Source organism: Emydura macquarii, unplaced genomic scaffold, assembly GCF_026122565.2.
Source record: "Emydura macquarii macquarii isolate MOO-44397 ecotype Brisbane River unplaced genomic scaffold, CSIRO-AGI_Emac_v2 contig_1253, whole genome shotgun sequence".
NCBI classification, from domain to species: domain Eukaryota; kingdom Metazoa; phylum Chordata; order Testudines; family Chelidae; genus Emydura; species Emydura macquarii.
The window spans coordinates 7,098,321-7,118,131 of record NW_027131390.1 but is presented as its reverse complement, the minus strand read 5'-3'; the positions used below and the strand labels follow the sequence as shown (position 1 = coordinate 7,118,131).

The 19,811-nt window shown below is 40.5% G+C and overlaps 1 long non-coding RNA gene across 2 annotated transcripts in view; it reads right to left on the bottom strand.

The window, feature by feature from the left end:
- Nucleotides 1-424: 424 nt before the first annotated feature.
- The window catches only part of LOC137153889 (uncharacterized), a 69,615-nt gene continuing 50,228 nt past the window's right edge, over nucleotides 425-19,811 (bottom strand). For both annotated transcript variants that reach the window (XR_010919928.1, XR_010919927.1), the window contains 2 exons: nucleotides 601-656; nucleotides 425-516 (listed from right to left, as the gene is read on the bottom strand). This is a non-coding gene — a long non-coding RNA (uncharacterized lncRNA). The remainder of the gene's footprint in view (nucleotides 517-600; nucleotides 657-19,811) is intronic.

Below are 19,811 nucleotides of genomic sequence, written 5' to 3'. Positions count from 1 at the left end.
TGGAGGGGCTTAGCCCCAAAGTGTTCTAAAATAAATAAATGAAAACAACTCAGTACTAGGCTGCCCCTTCCTTTTCCTGCCCTTTTTTTCCAGCTTGGTTCTCAAACAGCATCTTACTCGTGCATTACTCACTCCTTAGGGTCTGATTGCTCCTCCCAGCAGGCCCATCTCTCCTGAACTCCGCAGGAGAAACTCCCCTTGAGAAACTCATCCTCTTTCCTGGCCCCTCAGTCCTGAACTGCCCTCTCATTCCCCCTCCAGTCCCAGCTGCAACTGAGCCATGGTGACTCTCTCCTTTTTTCAGTGAATGACAGAAATGAGATTGGGTGTGTGAGGAGGGCCCCAAGAGTCCTCAGAGAACAGGCAATTCTATTTACTATACAGAACAGAAGCAAAGTTACAGGGTGAAATGTGGGATCCTTCAGCAAAACTGCCATTGACTTCAATGTAACCCGGATGTCAGTTTCAGAATCAAGAAGGAAATTTCAGCACTGGTAACCTCAGCAGCAAAGTTTCCTGGATAGTGGGAATAAAAGAAGGTCTGTCGATTTTATCATCACACAACATACATAAAAAACAGAGAAATTAACTGAGACTTGCCTTTCCACGTTGCCAGTGACACTCAGATACTATGGCAATTTGGGCTAGAAGAGACACTGGAAAGAGATAAATTAAAGAGATTTCAAGGTGAGATGGAGCACTGTGATCATCTACTTTGACATCCTGCACAACACAGGCTGTAGAATTACACCCAGTACTGAGCTCCAGGAGTTTGTTGCTGAACTAGACCATCTTTTTTCCGAAAGAAATCCAATCTTTATTTAAAGACTCCAAGTGAGGGAGAATCTACCACGTTCCCTGGTGATCTGTTCCAGTGATTAACTGCCCTTACCATTACAACTTTGCTCCATATGTCCAGTTTAAATTCAAACTAGCTTAACAGACAGAGATTGACCCAGTAATGTATATTACCCGGTCTTCTAATAGTAAACAAAATACAGGCTGGGGATGTCTTCCCCTCTTATTTGTGGCAAACACATATAGCTTTTTTTGATGCTTGTATGTGACTTTCCTTCTCTTCTAAATTCTCTCTTCTGTGACAATGAAACCAGCTGATCAAATACTCTAGGAAGCATTCAGATTGAATCCACAGACACAGCATGCTTCATTTACCTATTGATGTTTTGATTCCTCTCTCCTCTGTGATGCATTTCCCCCCCCCCCCCCCGAGCAAAAAAAATCAGTTTTTCCTGACACATCGTCACTCCTGTACACCAGTGTCCTCCAACAAGAGCCCATGTGCAAAAGCAAGGTTTCAAATGCCACTTCTGAAAATGCTTGCCACTGGGTATTTAATCATTCCTTCCTTTGCGTCCCTGGAAGCGAGTGACTCATCAGTATTTCTTTGCAGTGCTGGATTCAAGAGCATTATTGAGACCAGTGAATTTTTCTTTTTTTTAAGAAAAAAAAAAAAACAGTTCCAGAAATAGCAAAATCCAGGGTGCGTGACAAGAGAAGACTTAGGAGACTCTGTTAGAATAGGGATTTTGATTTCCATCCCATCCACGACCGGTAAAGCAATACACAAAGTTTAGACTCCATGAAGCTCTGTTACTAAATGCTACATTATTTAAAACTCAGCTCAAGTTTTCTGAAGCTTGCTTTTTGAGGTCTCGGAACTTTTCTGCAGGTTGCCACCTCCTGCTAACTAACTTTTGTGCATGCTGGGAAAAAATATCATGTGAATTTTGCAGAGAGCGATGGCCGTGATCCCTGCACTATCCTGACTGAGCATAGGCAGGAACTTAATTGGCTAGATTCCATAGAGGTTGAGGAGAAAGGACTGGTGAGGAAAGGAAAGAGGACTTGTACAATAAGTTTAATTAACCCTATATTTCTCTCCCTTCTATATGCACTGCTACAGAACTGTATTTTGCATTGCTCAGAGTGACAGGGCCAAAGGAATGATGGAGGAATCCAGTGGTGATCCAGTGGATATAGTGTACTTGGACTTTCAGAAAGCCTTTGACAAAGCCCCTCACCAAAGGCTCTTCAACAGTCATGCGATAAGAGGAAAGGTCCTCTCCTGGATCAGTAAAAGATAGGAAATAAAGGATAGAAACAAAATGGTCAGTTTTCACAATGCAGACAGGAAAATAGCAGGGTCCTCCAAAGATCTGTACTGGCCAACGTACAATGCACCAATGCTGTTCAACATATTCATAACATAACATATTCATAAATCATCTTGAAAAGGGGATAAAAGTGAGGTGGCAAAGTTTGCAGACTATACAAAATTACTCAAGAGTGTGTGTCCAAAGCTGACTGTAAAGAGTTGCAAAGGGATCTTACAAAACTAGGTGACCAGGCAACAAAACAGCAGATGAAATTCAGTGTTGATAAATGCAAAGTAATGCACATTGGAAAACATATTCCCAACTACACATATACAATGATGGTTGTTACCTATGTTAGCTGTTACCACTCGAGAGAGAGTGGATAGTTCTCTGAAAACATCTGCTCAGCGTGTGACTGGAGTCTACAAGCTAACAAAATGTTAGGAACCGTTAGGAAAAGGATAGATAATAAAACAGAAAACATCCTAATGTCACTATATACATCCAGAGTAGACCCACACCTTGAATACTGTGTGCGGTTCTGATCACACCATCTCAAGAAAGATACATTAGAATTGGAAAAGGTACGGAGAAGGGCAACAAAAATGATTAAGGCACAGCTTCCATATAAGGAGAAATTAAAAAGACTAGAACTGTTCAGTTTGGAAAAGAGATGGGGGGGGGGGTATGATAGAAGTCTATAAAATTGTGAATGGTGTGGAGAAAGTGAATATGGAAGTGTTATTCACCCCTTCACATAACACAAGAACCAGGGGCCACCTGATGAAATTAATAGGCCAGGTTTAAAAACAAACAGAAGGAAGTACTTCTTCACACAACACACAGTTACCCTGTGGAACTTGTTGCCAGGGGAGTCTGTGAAGGCCAAAAGTATAACTGGGTTCAAAAATAAATTTAAAAAGTTCATGCAGCGTAAGTCCCTCAATGGCTATTAGCCAAGATGGTCAGGGATGCAACCCCATGCTGTTGATATCTCTACACCTCTGACTGCCAGAAACTGGGACTGAACAACAGGGAGTGGATCGCTCAGTTATTGCCCTGTTCTGTTCATTCCCTCTGAAGCCTCTGGCACTGGTCACTGTGGGCTAGATGGACCATTGGTCTGACCCAGTAGGGCCGTTCTTATGAGTCAGGAGATCCCTTCAGAAAGACAGCATGGTCAAGTGGATAGGGCACTCAACTGTGGCTCTGAACACCTGGGTATTAGTCTCAGCTCCACCATTTCAATGTTCTGTGCCTTCTTTCCCTCTCTGGCGTCTTATCCATTTAGACCGTAAATTCTTTCATGCCGGGTCTGTCTCTATGATTTTGTACAGAGCCTTGCCCAGGGGGCCCACATGAGTCGAGGTGTCTAGGTGTTCCTATGACACAAACATCCCTGTACTTGCATATTCCCCTCACGCACTAGGGGGGATTACTGGCTAGATCTTGAAAAAAAAATTTATCACTTTTACACAATCCACATTCAGGCAAAACGCCCAGTGACTGCATTTGGCTTTGGTAGGGTCTGTGCCTGAGTTGGGCGAGTGTAAAACCTCGGGGCTTCAGCATTTGGCTTACGGCGCTGAAAGAAATGACTCAGCTGCTAGGAGAAGCAGTGAATCCCTTTCCACAACCCTTCACCATCACACAGGGAGGAGGAGGAGGAAGAGGAGGGATATCCAAGCACCCGGAGGAGCCAGGCCCAGAAGGTGGCTTGGCTTGCTGCCGGGAGGCGTGCTGCAGATCCCATGTCTGTTTTGGCCACTCTACCCAGTGACAGTGCTTCACACATAACCCAGGGCTGTTGCAGTACAGGCGGTATCTCAAGGGTTTGTCCCTTAATTGGCAGCTCAGAAAGTGACAGGCTCGTGAAGTTTTAAATGATAATTAGAGATTAATTATAATGAGTACATTATTTGACATGAAGCTGTTAAATACGCTAACGTGTGTGTCTTAAGCATTTTAGGGCTCGATTCTGGGCCCCACTCTGCTCTCTTTAGTCTGCTCAAGGGGCACCAAAATGGCACAAATCTGCTCAAGTCCCCTGCCGGGATACCCCCTGCCAACTTCAATACCTCCCTCCTTTCAGCATGCAGCTGAGGAAGGGGGAGTGGCTGGAACACGATACCGTCCAGTAATTCCCAGATGGCACAGAGTCGGAGGCGGGGCAGAGAATCCAGCAAGCTGGACAGAGCCAGTGTACCTGGCCTTTCATGTGGCAATTGCATACCAGCAGACACTCATTCCTTCTCTTCCTCCCTTTTATTTTTCAAAAGTCCTCGTGACCATTTATTCTACCCTCTGTACATAATCAGCAAGTTTCATAAAGAACAAGATCCCCACAAGGCCTCATAAAAGTTATTCCAGTTGTTACAGCTCTACTTCAAAGGGCAGAGAAAGCCATTTTACAATAACCTTGTTGTCATGGAGTACTTACGGCCAGGGCATTTTGCGGGATAATCCATAATAAAAAAAGGACCCTGTGGGATTATCTGTCCAATACATGTGGAAAAGCAAAGCGGAAAATAAAATGCTGGATGTTTATCTGCAGATTGAGTTATTGACATCCACAGTGTAAAAATAAAGGCACAGAAGAAGAAAAAGACAGCATAATTAGACTGCAATATGGGAAATGTTGTCATTGCAGAGCTTTGACTTTGTATCATTTCCTATCTTTTAGCTGTATCTCAGACTAACACTGCTTGGTATGCATATTACACAAGTTTGCTGCAGACAGAGCTTTTGAATTTGACTGTATGTTATAACTGTATGTGCAAATCAGGTGCTTTTAAAAAAATACATAGTGTATGATGTGATTGAGCCTATATCAAAACCAAGTACTTAACACTCCCAAACTTTCTGGATGTTATTCCCCAGTGAGAAAAAGGACCAGGCATTCATTTTATTTAAATTTGGGGATTTATTGCAAACTCCATATCTCAAGGGTACCTATCCAAATCCTGGGCACACAAGATATTCATGTAGAAACCCAAGCCCATAAGAGATAAAACATCAAAATCAAGCGAAGCAATAGCCCTTCTTCCTCCCACCCTTTCTCACATCATTTGACCACTCATCACGTGACCAATTCAACCCAAGGCATCAGCCCTATCACTTCGCTCTCCTAGAACTAATTAGTTCTGGGGAGTTAGTAAGGAAATAAATTCAACCAGCCACAATCTGGCTGCCCCCTGAAAGGGTGACCTGGGGAATACCACCTCTCTTCAGTGTCTTCCTGCTAGCACATTCACATAGGATCATACATAGTTACATTACCTATAGTAGAGCTAGACTAATTCTGCTAACGTGCATACCTCATAATTTTCTTCAGGCATTGGAGACATGCTATGTGAGTAGCCAAATACTATGTGTTCCAGAAATTCCAGCTCTTAGAAGACCACTCTAGCAGGCATAATTAGAATCTAGATCCAACTTCATTCCCTTCCTCTCCACCCAGCTCAGTCAGACTAGCACAAGCTATGCAATTTGGTACTGATGGTGTGACATGACTACTTCTGGAATGACCTATAATGAAGAAAGTAAAATTAGTGAGACAGGGAGAACTAGAACCCTAATGGAGTCTTGCAAAGACCTGACACACACACAGACCGCGTCTCGAAATGGGTTTGCACTTCATTGGTTGGTCTTACATAGCCCATCGTTTTACCTTGAAAAGTGCATCTCGTGGATACACATTATACAGTATATTATTTAAATGAAGTAATGAGATTGTTTCCCATTTTTGAAGCTTTAAAACAATTGCACAATTACTATACAGCACACTTAAGCATGCTGACTCGCTCCATTAGTCTGGTATTCATTCAAAAGTAATTTGTATTTTATTGTAGGAGCAATTAAATTTCTGCTCAATTCTAAGTAAGAACCATTTTTGATCAAATTTTCAACTTACTTATAATTTAATAATAATAAATAAATAAATACATAAATAATCAATACTTTTCACTTACCACCATTCATTCAAGACTTTACAGTGCTTGTATAAGGGAGACAAGAGGTCTCCAGAATAGTTTTCTCACCCTCCTCTCTCTGGCCTTTCATTTTGTTCTTCTGCCCTAGATTTATTTGTTATGAAGTTATAATAAAAATCACATTTGTTGTCTGACCCATAGCTGATTGAAATCAGCTGGGAGTCTTTCCCTGGACTTCAATGGCCTTTGAATAGCCATATCTAAAAGAGCAGAAATATCACTTTTCATTGTCTAAGCATAAAATTAGAAGACTTTTAAAGTTATAGTATATGACCTTTGCTTTTAATTTCCTTTACCTTGTGTTAAAACAACTTACAATACAAGGTCTGGACTCCCATTTATTGAAGAGCATCTCAGTGACTTTTTAGCTTCCATTTTTTCCACAGACCTTTCACTTGTTTGTATTACATATTATATTCTGATTCCACCTAAGCCCAAAATCCAACTTTCAGATATTTAGACAAGTTCAGATGCTTGATTCTGATCTTATGCAGGCCCATTTCACACCAATGTAACTTCAATGACTCCAGTGAAGATGTACGGGTATAGATGAGGAAAAACTGGACTGACTCCAGTAACTGCACTGCTTTAATGGAGTTATTCCTTATTTACACTAACACAAAAGTTGGATTTTCCTAGTAAAGAAGAAAAGAGTTCATTGTGTTAACACAATGTGCTGGATTTGAGCACCAGTGTTAATGATTTTTCAATGTCATGGTTACAGTATCAACTGCTGTAAGGTCATCAATACTCTTGTTTTTCTTGAGAGTTGCTACATTCTGTAGTTAATCATCCTTTTAGCTGATCTAACTGTACCCACCTGAATTTGTGAGAGTAACTGAGAAATTCTCATTCATACAGGTCAAGTTGGAGTGGCATATCTGATACTGGGAAGTTTCACCTTGATACTAGTTGTCTTGGGTCAGACAAGAAAATCCACTGATCTTTCATTCTTCACATTTATACTTTTTAGGTTTGTGATTTTCAAAGGGGCCTGAGGGAGTTAAGCACCCAAATTCAATGGGAGCAGGAAGCCTAACTCCTTTGAAAATCCCATCTTGACTCCCCAGCACAACAAACACTACTTAACAACTCACAGGGGGCTTCCTCATCCAACACCCACTAAAGTCACTGGAAAGATTCCCACTGCCCTAAGTTCAAGTTGAATCAAGCTCATGTTCAATTCCGAAAGGAACAAGAATTCAGTGACAATGTAAGTCAAATATAAGTGATAGAAAATCAAAAGGGATACATCACAGCTGGCTATAGCTGAGGGAGAACCCCCTATACCAAGAGCATATTCTACTATACACCACAAAGGCAAAAATGAAACAGAGGAAAACAAAAGCTACAGAAAAAAAATGAAACGACAGAATACATTGAGTGATTTTAAAGGACTCTTTCAATATAATTTTTGAAAATTTCCAAGATGTCTTCATTTAAAAACAAAAGAAACATCTGTTCACCTGTTTGAAATTTAAAAGGATTAATCATAGGTAAGGTTAGCAATGGTTTCATAAATTTACTAGGCAACTTGCTGAGCAACGACAAATACATTAAAGAAAGCGGAGGAGATATATGATATACATGCATGCACCCCTCCTCAACTAGTGACAGAGACACTTTCATCAATGTATTTCCCATTACTCAGCAAATTGTCTAGTGAATTTATGAAACCTTTATTATCCTTACCTACACACACACACACACACACGCCCTATGTCAAAACTGCTTTAAAGTCATCTGTTCATGTATTTGTTTCAACGTTTATTACACCAAACAAAAGGGTGCCGCTCCCAAGCCATTGACAAACTGGGAAAGAGCCTCATCGGTTAGCCCAGGTCACAATCCCTCAGCGACAGCACAATTATAAACACGGATTTAACAAATCTCACAAACAAACCGAATCCTCCCACCACCACTCCCCAGCCTCACAGATTACCCATGTCCTTACAGGTCATGGGAGGAAAGGTTGGCCCTGAAGCATGTCCTGAAAACTACCAAACTCAGGTTATTACATACTGGTGAGACGTGAATGCCAAAGGTATGGGTCGTAATGGAGAATATTCTGCCAGGGCAGCAGCCCCTCTCTGTTATACCAGTGGGCTCCATTGACCATCGCCAAACTCTGGCCGTTACGTGTCACTTCATCAGCTGATCTGACCATATTTGAACTAGCATCAGCTACATTGACTGGGCTTTATTTCTAGGTCACTTTATCAGTAGGTCAAACACCTTTACTACCTCAAGCATCTGTAACACTCATCCTCCTACAATCACTAAAACCTGAATCCTACACCCCTGTATTACCCTAGGCATGGAGAATCTGTAATGGGACGTGGGCTGATTCATTAAAGCTATCCTCATTCAAGAGAGAATATACTGTAAGCCAGGGGTCTCCTGGACCACATCTCATAACAAACAGAGTTTTTCTCATGGAACCACTTCACCTCCCATTCCCAATTAAGTGGACCACTCATCAAGATTCAGAGACCGTGTGACAACTACAATTGCTTATATGGAAAAATATTTAAAAAAAAAAAAAAAAAAACAGTACTTTTCTAACTGTTGCATAGGTAGCATTGATCTTTGAGAGCTCCTCCTCCTCTTATTTAGCACAACTATAAGTGAAGATAATTATCTTTGTTTACAAATGGCTCCTACGTTCCTCTTTGCAATGAGGGGCACAGCACCATCAAAAGCAGATGAAATCAAATAGGTGAAATAAATATCCCAATGTGATCTCGCAGCTTTCTGCAGCCACCCTACTAATTTGGGAACCAGTGCTGTAAATTTTGTCTATATTAATTTTCCTTCCTGTTCTTGATGGTTTTATATTCCAAGTTTGTATAACACAAATTATAGAGTGCATAGGCATATGTTAGACAATGAACATGACACATCATGTTTTACTAATTGCTCAGAAACTGGTGATTATATTGAGCTATATTTTCAGTAAAATAGGAACATAACATTATATGTTGTTAAACTGTCTCTTGCTTTGTATCTGAGTTGCTTAAAATGGCAAAAGGATTATAGACAAAGTTTATCTTCAGCATTTTCTAGATTTTCTCTTGTCAAAATAAGCAACTAGTGTCTTTAGGAATAGTATGTAACCTCACTGCAACCAAAAAAGTATATTAACATAAATATAGACATAGATGGCATGTTTTTTTTCTGTCTGTAGTTTTACAGACATCTATTTCATTATGCACAATACTTTCTTTTGACTTACTTAGATCATTGTGATATACTTGGTTGATCAAAAGAGAACTTTTTCTAAAAAAAAGTTGCTGAGATATGTATTTTTGTTTTATACCAGATCATTCGTAGAAGGCTTGACATGTAAATTTATCAACAGCTTTTGGTTATATAAATTGTGCAACTCCAGTTTCAACATATATTTTTCTGGATTTACACAAATTAACTCACAAATTGGATAACGTGTTCTGTCAGAAGGTGCTTGTCAATTAATATAACACTAGGGAGGATTAAATTATGCCACCCTTCATGCAAAGGACTAAACAGTGCTGTGTGCTAAATGTGCAGGTATAATAAATGAACTTGGTCTTAGAATCTGGCTCCATCATATACAGGTGAACTACAGATTTAAGGCTCTTGGAGGCATAGCTCTGTCTTGGAGGCAGAGTAAAGGTGCAGCACCTGGAAGCGTTGAACTTGAAACAAGTACAACATCTCCTGAACTTCAGGGAGTACAAAGAGAGTCCAGATGTTGTGCTACCCTTGAAGTTGCAGCAGTAGTTTCTCTCTGCCCACCTCCTAATGTCTATGCACCCTCACCCTGCCCTATGCCCTGCCCCTTTCAGCCCTTTTGATGATTCTCTGAACTACAATAGAAGTAGCTTCACACATCCCTTAAGCTTCTTGCATCCAAGTGCAGCCATTATGCCTCATCAAGATGTAGAGGAAGTAGTGGATGGGGGAGAGACTTGCTGTTCCCTCGTCCCAGGTCAGGCCTGGGCACAAAGCTCCCCCAAAATGTAAGCTGAGTAAGCCCGAATTCATAGTCTGTGTGTCACCGTAAACCAGGCTGGGGAGCAGCCAGCACATTAATAATTTTTAGCTAGACTCTCTCCCAACGCCCAGTCCCCTGGGAGATACTCTTGATGCACTCTGGCTCATTGCAGATATCCCCAATGCATCCTGGGCCAGACAGACTCTCAGCTGGTGTCCATCAGGATTGCTCTACTGATTACAGTGGAGCCACGCCAGTTTACACCAGCTGAGGATCAGGCCCCTGAAGTCTTAAATCAGCAACTCCCAAACTGTGGTAGGCAAAAAGAACTAGCTGGAGTCAGGGACAAGAAAGAAAGATGGGAAGGCTCTTAACAATCCATGCTACAGTTTAATGGAGGAGGGGGGCGCCAGGGGCAACTGGTTTCATTTTCCTGAAGTGGGAATACGCTTTCCCAAGTTTAGGAAATGCTGTCTTAAGTCATGCAGCCAATGGTACTTGTGATGTCACAGAACAATGCATTCTGGGTGTATGCTGGGAGTCAGGCACTACTAAGATGCTTCCACAAAACAAACATTTTGAAAAGAAGTTGGTTAAAAAAGCATCTCTGAGCTGGCTAGAGGGGGCATGTCACAGGTAAATTGGCACATAGCCAGTTTCCAATTTATAGAAATATTGTTTCTAGAAAATGCTCCTCCCTCTAATATGCAGATGACATTGAGGAGGTGGAAAAGGCCCAGAAAAGACAACAAAAAATGATCAATGGGATAGAGAGGTTATTTTATACTCAGCCTGGAGAAAAGTGATATTGTACTTGTAAAAAATTATCAAGGTGCAGGATTTCAATATGCTGAAGGGGAAGTTGAAGGCAGATATAACATAGAGACTATAAGTGCCATCATCCAACACTAAAATTCACCATCTTTCGAGCAAAGCACCCATGACAGCTGCTAGATTCTTTTGTTTGCTTCTTTCTGTTTTTTGTTTTGTTTTTTTTCTTCAAGGAGAGAAATAACATAGTATCCAAGTGGAGGGGGTAACTTCAGGCAGGTAGAATGCAATTGCCCAAATTGGATAATGACCGGAAGAATGATGAAGCTAATGTTTTCTTCTCTTTCAAAAATGGTATTGGATCAGTTAGTGAATGGGACTTCAGTTTTATGCCTCAGAGAGCTGCTCTTTTATGTGACACGGTTGCCCATAAATGTGTGCCAAGACATTGGTTCAGGACTAAGACAGAAAAGAGCTGCTGCTGAATTAACTGCACCATCTATTGCCCCACGGCGTTTCCCTAAAATTCTCTCATCCGAATAGTGGGCAGGATCAACCCTGCTTAGCATTTAGGATCATACAAGACTACAGCCCAGTGAACAATATTCTCTGAGTGGAAGAGAAAACAAACACAAGTGTGAGCCTTTGTATTTCTTAAAGACAAAACGAAACAATAATTTAGAAAAAAAAATCCAACATTATTGAGCAAAACATGAGTTCAAGACAAAAAAGACTGTCATGCAAAACCAAAAGGAAATAAATATAATTCATAAGCTTTTATGTCACTGCCAGAATGAAATAGAATGGCACATCTAGTGTGCCCATGTTCTTTGCCTCACAGCAGTAGTAATTTAGACGATCCACTACTGAAAAGATCAATAAACATCCAGGCAGATTTGGATTTCCAATTAGCTGCTGTAAAAAGTAAAAAAAAATCCTTGGGATATTAAAATGGCAAGGCAGGGGCAATCTTGAACATCAGCCACCTAATTTGGAATTTTTGGACCCTATCTTTCTCTCATTTTCACCATCATAACTTTCTTGATTTTTATCAGAGGAGAAATAAGGCCCCTTAATTTCTCTTTCTGTCTTTGGAATAAGGTACCGATCCATTTCATGAGCAGACATACCACCAGTCTTTACGGAATAGAGTCAGAGATGCTCATCCTGTGTATTGCTAACAGCTATCAGTGATTCTCCTTTAGCTCAGTGATAAGGGCCTGTGGTCTTTTTAAAAGAATGACTAACCCTCTCTTTCTATTGCCACAATGGTCATAATATGTTACACAGTGGCAATTATAAAGTCCTAGCTAAGGGCTAGATTCAGGCAAATATCTCTATTTGCTGCTTAAGTGCTTTTCTAACGCCAGTGGGAATTCAGCACATGCTTAAAGTTCAGCATATGATTAGGTCTGTCCCAATTCAGGAAAGAATGTAAAGTGCTTCCTTGAATCGAGGCCTAACAATTTATATGACAATATTAATGAACCAATAGGCATGGGATAAATGGTTCAAGACAAAAATAACCTAAACATTTCTTTAACTCAAACTTTTCCCATCTCTAAAAAATATTGTCCTATTCATTTTTATGGATGCTTTGGAATTCTCACCAAACAAAACTCAGTCTTCCCAAATAACCAGAAGAGAGGAACCTGGTAAGTATTCAGATAAGTATCCAAGCTTTTGGGATAATAATATAATCCAAATGAGATCTCCAAGCCTTTTGAAATGTACCACCTCACTATGAGATAGACATTGCCTGGCTCTTGTGCAGCTTGAGGAAGGAGACCACAAGCTCCCCCTGCCTCCTTCAAGAGCTCTGAGACACACTGTTAACAATGCTGTACATCCAGATCCTTCCCCTGGCAGTGGTTTGGAGTACCATGCATCATTCCCAATTCAGGTGTGTGCTACAATGACCCAGCCAGATACTATACAAAAACAGCTGCTCCAAACATTGATTTACATTTTACTTATTGTTGATTGATATTACATTTAATGAGATCTAGTGAAAATTAGAAACATTCACTTGTAATACAGAGACCCGCTCAGTTACAGAGGGTGTTACTTTTGTATAATGATATAATTAAAAATACAGATTGTATTAAATTAAAAAGAAAACCCAAACAGACCAATAATTATTGGCTAGATATTCGCAGAATTTTAAAGAAAATTCACACACACTAATTATTTATTCAATGAAAGCCTCAACCAGTGCCTATCCATATATTTTAAGACTAAAGAAATTGTTACCCAACTGAAACTTACAACAACTAGATTGAAACAGTTAATAGAGATGGTTCAGATGCGTGGTGTACTGCACTCATGTGTACTGCAGAAACACCATACTGTATGCTGTGAACATCAAACTATTTGTAAATGTGAACAATTTCAGACAAATAGGGGAGGGTAGCCACAAAACACCCTTTGCATACCACTGGTTTTAAAGAAAGAGACTATGGCTCTGTCCTGCAAAGTCTTACATACACGAGTAATTTTACTCACACAAGAATCCTTCCTGAGTTCATACTAGTCACATGAGTGAAGCTATATATACACACATGCTCCCTCCCACCCCTCCCCCCAAAATTAGGGCATATAATAATTTGAAATAATTTGAAATATGGCTGAGATTCAGCAGTCTACTACTGTTCAGCAGAGCACTTTCCTAAGTGTCTTAGACTTCAGTAGGACCTAAGCATATGCTTAACATTAATCATCTGCCCAAGTGCTGTTGCTGCATTGGGGCCTATGTGACTGCTAGAATGGGTAATCTGACAATCTGGATGCTTATATGGTCCCTTTAGTATTTAAGCCCCTTTACAATGGTTGCCACCTTCTTTCTGTTTCTCGTTTGTCCTGAATCTTTTAAAATATTCTTTATTGCAAAAATATTTTTTAAAAAAAAAACTGCTTTAATATCTGCTTGTGGTATAAAGTGTCTTTTTGTACCCCTCCTGCCTTAAGCATGAAATTGACTTTTTCAAGTTGTTTCCTGAAAGATTACTCTAGATTATAACTATCTTCACATACCACATATAAATGGAAAATAACTGCCTGAGCCCATGCTATCCAATACAACTATTTCTCAAACACTGTGTAATTTAATTGCCACAAATAAAAATAACACACATTATTTCCAAAGTGAAAAAAAAGATTGCTACAACAACTATGATCCATATTTCCCTGTCGTATATATACCATAAATCAAAATTGCTTTTTATTCATTTTTTGAATGATCGTATTATGAGCATAGAAAATGTTCCAGTGTTTGAATTACGATGTTATAATTCAGGCATGGTACAATCAATGGCACTTGGCCTTTGGCCTCATTCTTAATACCATGCTAGGTGTAAATTATTACATTGTGATTCATATCCTGTCATGTCTTATGGCTTAAGAAAGAGATGGCTTGAGTGAGTTTGTTGAATAGTTGCAGTTTTTGAAAGGTCACACTGCATGTGCATGGAAAGTTAAGAGACCATAACCAGCATTGTCTTTTGGTACGTCTACACTTTGATCTAGAAATATAACTTCCAGCTTGAGGAGACATACTTGACTTCCACTGATCGAGCCAGCCTGCTAAAAATAGAGGGCAGCTGTGGGGCCAGGAGCAGCAGAAGGGGTTAGCTCACACCTAAGATGTTAGGTACGTATGCAGGGAGGCTAACCATTCTTGCCGTTGCTGTGGCTACACCCTATTTTTATCTCACTAGTTCAATCAGAGCTAGCGCCGGTATGTGTCCTCAACCTGGAATGCACACCTCTGGCTCGGAGCGTAAGCAGTACCCTTCAAAAGAGATAAGGAAGGGGTACAATGGAGTGAAGTAAAATGCAGAGACAAGAACCAGTGGGAGAGTGCTGCACAAACAGAAACACACCACCACTGCCTGAAAACAGATGTTGCTGAACATGTGATGAAACAATCAATCAAGGAAGGTAAACTGGCTTGGGAGAAGGGAGTTTATTTATTTAGAGGAACTGGGGCCTAGCATGGAAGAAAGTTAACTTCATATTGTGCACCATCTGGGCAAAAATGGAACAAAACTTTCAAAAGAAACATTTGAGAAAGGTCAGGCAAAAGCTTTGAATACTAAACCCTTCCAGTTTCAGGGAACTATTCTGAATTATTACCCAGGATACTACAAAGCCATTGAATGTGCATTCATCCAATGAGCTATAGGTGAAACTCACACTAGACATTTGGAAAAGTGCTGGGATGGAATGAGGTGTTTTGGAAGTGGTGTTTCAGAGACAAGTGAAACAGATGGATGGGGTACAAGAATAGATATGACAAGTCAAGAGGGCATATGTGGAATATGTGAAGAAGTTTTAGGAGACAGAACCGAGGGACAGTGATTACAAAGTCAAGAGAAAAGACTGAAGATTCCAGAGGACAACCTAGCGAGTCTCTGTTGATGGGGACAAAAAGTACTGCTATCATGGCCTCATCTGATGCCCGCTGTAGTCAGAAGAAGTCTTTCAGTGATTCCAATGGACTTTGGATCAAGTCCTCTGTAATCATTTTGGAGAAAGAAGAGAGATGGACGTTTGGCCTGAGAGGTCAGAACATGTCTCAATTATTCATTTTGTGCATCTTAGTCACAAATCGTAGAACCGTAATTGTTGTCTGAACTGATCTATTACAAGAAAATGAGAAGAAATAATAATAAAAAAAATCTTTACATTTTAATTTTAAATTCCTACAACATTTTGAGATTAATCTGAAAGGACACCGTCAATTTAAAACCCACATTTCTCTTTGAAATTACTTTCTCTCTATTTAATTAAATGTAGGCAACTGCAAATAGTTTCTTTATTGTGAAATACCTTCATGTTTTATGTAGAGCCTTGATGACTAAGATATTTCACTAGCGAGGCAACCTTTTATCATTACAAGGATCAGTGGGATGCTGGAAGGGGATCAGGACCTGTTGACTAAATTGAGCCTTTATGGGCTAGGATACCGAGCGTCCTGAGTTAAAATTTGGACACTGCATAAACTATAGCTCAGGATATCTAGGGGCTTGCTATTTCTGTTAAATACTGCTCCCCGCATCACCTTTGTTCTTAGTGTGATGCCAGCCACTTCTGCTGGGACAGCTACCTCACGGCACCAAAAGGGGGTGGGAGGAAAGGAGAAAAGGAAGGGCCACATTCTCATCCCTCCACCATTTTCACTGGTCAGTGGAGCTGGTGCGCTTGGAGGTGGTAGCAAGCCTCAGGCAGAGAAGGAAAGAGCAGTGTAAACACGGCCTCTGGGAACCCAGAAATCCAAACAAACAGAATGCCTTCTGGGATGTTGTAGTTCTGCACCATCTCTTACTATGGGCTGCGGCGCCTCCAAGGCATAGTTGAACCTGTGATCTTGGACTGGACACCACATAACTACTGGATCTGTTCTCTTTGGTGCCTTTATCTGGGAGTCATTGCCTTCCTCTCCTCTCCCCACAACAGGCAGGAGATATGCACCAGCTCTTCGGCTCCATTTCCATTGATTGAACAGATGAATTTCTGCTCACAGATTGAATTTTAAAGATGATCATAGAATCATAGAAGATGAGGGTTGGAAGGGACCTCAGGAGGTCATCTAGTCCAACCTCCTGCTCAAAGCAGGGCAAATCCCAACTATAATACTGCTATAATGATGCTATAATACAATACCTTATTTTATTCACAGTCCAAGTTATTTGCCAGTTAAAATGCTGGAGTTGTTGTCAGATGCTCTTTTTTGGTCAATACATAGTAATTGGAAATACCAACCAAGATGGTCAACTTTACTGCACCTAGAAGAGCACATCAATTCTTTTAACTTCCTGCAGAGGTAATTGTTTCAATAAGCCCCTTTGTATAGCTAGCTACAAAATTACTTCTTGGGTTTAAGACCCCCAATGAAATGAGAATGATTGGATTCTTTCCTTGTTACTGCCTTTATAGAATTAAAGAATCCTTTCCCTCTATTTTTTTAGAACTATTATCCCCTGCAATTTGTCTATTCCTTTCTTCATACATGCCTGCAACTCCTGTAATATTAATGGAACTTGGTTTCTCTCAGGAAAAAAGAATTTCTTTAGCTATTTTTCTGTTTCTGAAATGTCAACAATTCCTCAGCATTTCTTGGTTTCTCTATCATCAGTCATTTCTCGCTTTTTAGGCTGTATATTTCACCCATTTCATAAGCAAAAGCAGGCCCATTTTCAAGGAAAAATAGATCAATGTTTGGGTAAAAATCAATCTTTCTTCTTTTGCCTTCAAAGCCAGTGAAATCTCATGATTTTGATTAGAGTTGCTATTTACCACATCATATCTCAAAAATATCTCCCACTAACGTAGCTACATCACCTCTCCACTTACCGACCCTCTTCAATCTTTCTTTCTTGTTCACTATCTCAGTCCCATCTCCTTTTTCTCTTCTACTACATCTGCTTAAGCGTCATATGCCCACTTATGTAACCCATCAAAGGATGATAAATGCAGTGCACAGTATGATCTATAAACACCTTTGACTATTGCATTAACAGACACTAACAGAATGGACGGTAAGTCTGGATTTCTGTTGCTTGAAATCAACTCCTGTTGCTGCATCTGGATTCTACATTTCTTAAAGCTTAAGATATCAAAACAAAACCCCTCTTTGTAGAAGTTTCCAATTACTCACAGAGTGTCCATGCAAAGCAAAGGGCTCTGGTTCTCTGATTGATATTGCTGTAGGAGTCAGGGAACGCCGGGCAGTTTCCACCTTGAGTCCCTTGCTCATGGCTCTCCACCAAGTGCCCCCATCCAAAGCCCACTGAAGTCAAAGGGAGTCTTTTCAAATGCCTTTAATGGGCTTTGGATCAGGTCCATGTTCCCTGAGTGGAGTTGCGGTCCCTTGTTTTAAAGGCACATGACTCCAAGCTTAAGAGAGCACAGTGTGGATCTTAGAGGACAACAGTCCTCGAGAACTCTCAAATTACATTGTTCACTATCCCTTTGTCTTAGTCAGAGCCAGCCGAGTGCAAATCACCTCTGCTTGTCTGACTACGGAAATACACTTTTGTCTTAATGGTGAATAAAAATATATATAAAATCCAGCTGACTCCCTCTTAGCTGTGGCGTCTCTGCAGTGCAAAAAGGGGCCCACACTTATTTTTGTCACAAAATAAGCAGCTATGTCTCCGTCTACACTATGAGCGAGGGGTGTAACAGCCAGATTGCAGATACTCAGACCAGTCAGATGAGCTAGTGCACTACAAATAACCATGTAGCCACAGTAGCAAAGGCAGCACAGCATGGACTAGCCGCCCTGAGTACAAACTTGCACAGACCCAGCTTGTACTGCCATTCCCATTGCTGCTGCGGCGACATGGCTATTTTTAGCATGCTAGCTGGATGAGAGCTAGCACAAGTATGTCTACATGAGCTGGAAATGATGCTGCAAGTGGAGACGTAGCCTAAGTGCAGACCTGAGACAGATCCTGTCAATATAAAGATGCTGGTTTCATATAGCCACTAATCACAGTAAAATCACACAGCAGAATCATGCACTGAAAACCTCGGTTGTACGATTATGTGCTGACTGTTCCAAACATGGAAAGAAAGAGCCAGTCTGTATTTTACAAATAACTGAAGAGAACTCCCCAGGTCCTGTTCTGAAAAAAAGACTTCTGCAACTCTGCTGACTTTTTGCTCCAGCAAGTTGGTGTAACTGGTGAAGTGTGACTTTCCCAGAGCAAACACCTCTTGTAACTTTAACACTCTTCAGGGTGGATTACTCACCATGCACAGGGGAAGTCACCACATGTGAATAGCAGAGGAAAGCAAACACTGGAGTGAGAGAGAGCAGTAACAAAATGTAACAATTCGATGGCATAGGGGAACGATCAAACATTTTTAAAGTATCTCTGCTGCCTTTACTCAGTCAGTACCTTACTCTGCAAATAACCCCAATGACACAGATTCTGACATTCCATAACACTTTTCCGTAGGAGTCGTTCCATAGACTTTCATAGGACTATTCATAGAGCAAAATACTGCTCAACGTAAATAAGGGTATCAGAATATGGCGCATTAAAATCCATAGTAATGTTATGTGGAGTAAAGTACACTTAGTATGAGTAAGTGTGGTGGAACCCTGCATCTTATTAGAAAAACCTCCCGTTAGGAATTTGGGGTGAATCCTGGCCTCGTTAAAGTCAAAGGCAAAACTCCTATTGGCTTCAGTGGAAGTTTTGTCTCCTATTTCCAGGGTGTCTGATGGGCGAGAGAGAGGGCAGCAGATGAGCAGCGAGGGGTGGCAATGTAAAGCTCGGGGAGCAGTAAAGTGATCAGAGCTGAATCTTCTGAACTCATTTCTCAGTTCAGAAATCAGAATCTGTACAGATTTGTCTTTAGTGTTCTCTGAATTCACATTCCAAGAATGGTCTGATAAAAGCACTTTATTTCTTTTATACCCCAGCTGATGTTTTAGCTGTGTCAGAGTAGAATGACAGTTATCCGTATTTAACAATTCTACTGCTTTCTGACTGGCTTAGAGAACATACTTCTTCATAAGTGAGACAATCAGAGACCAATTTATCCACAGAAGGGCAACTGAACTCTGTACATGGACCACTGGAGTGCTTGGGGAGGTGAAATTACCCATAACTCTCTGCACTTTTCAAAAAAAAAAAAAATGCATCTCTTAGATTGGATTGTGAAAGGTTATTGCCAGTTTAGTTTGGAAATTCTTATGGAAAAGCTTTCTGCAGCACCTAACCGTTCTGAATATTTGAAAACCTTTATCCTAGATATTAAGTAGAAATCTTACAGTGTTTTCTGTGTGGATGAGATGGCTAATATCACGGAATGTTCCTAATCCACTCTCTAAAAACAATAGCTTGTACTCTAGTTTGATGCTATCAGAAAGATTTCCTTTATATTTGACTAATTATCCAGAAAGCCTGTCAAAAGACGGACAATTTTGATAATTACATT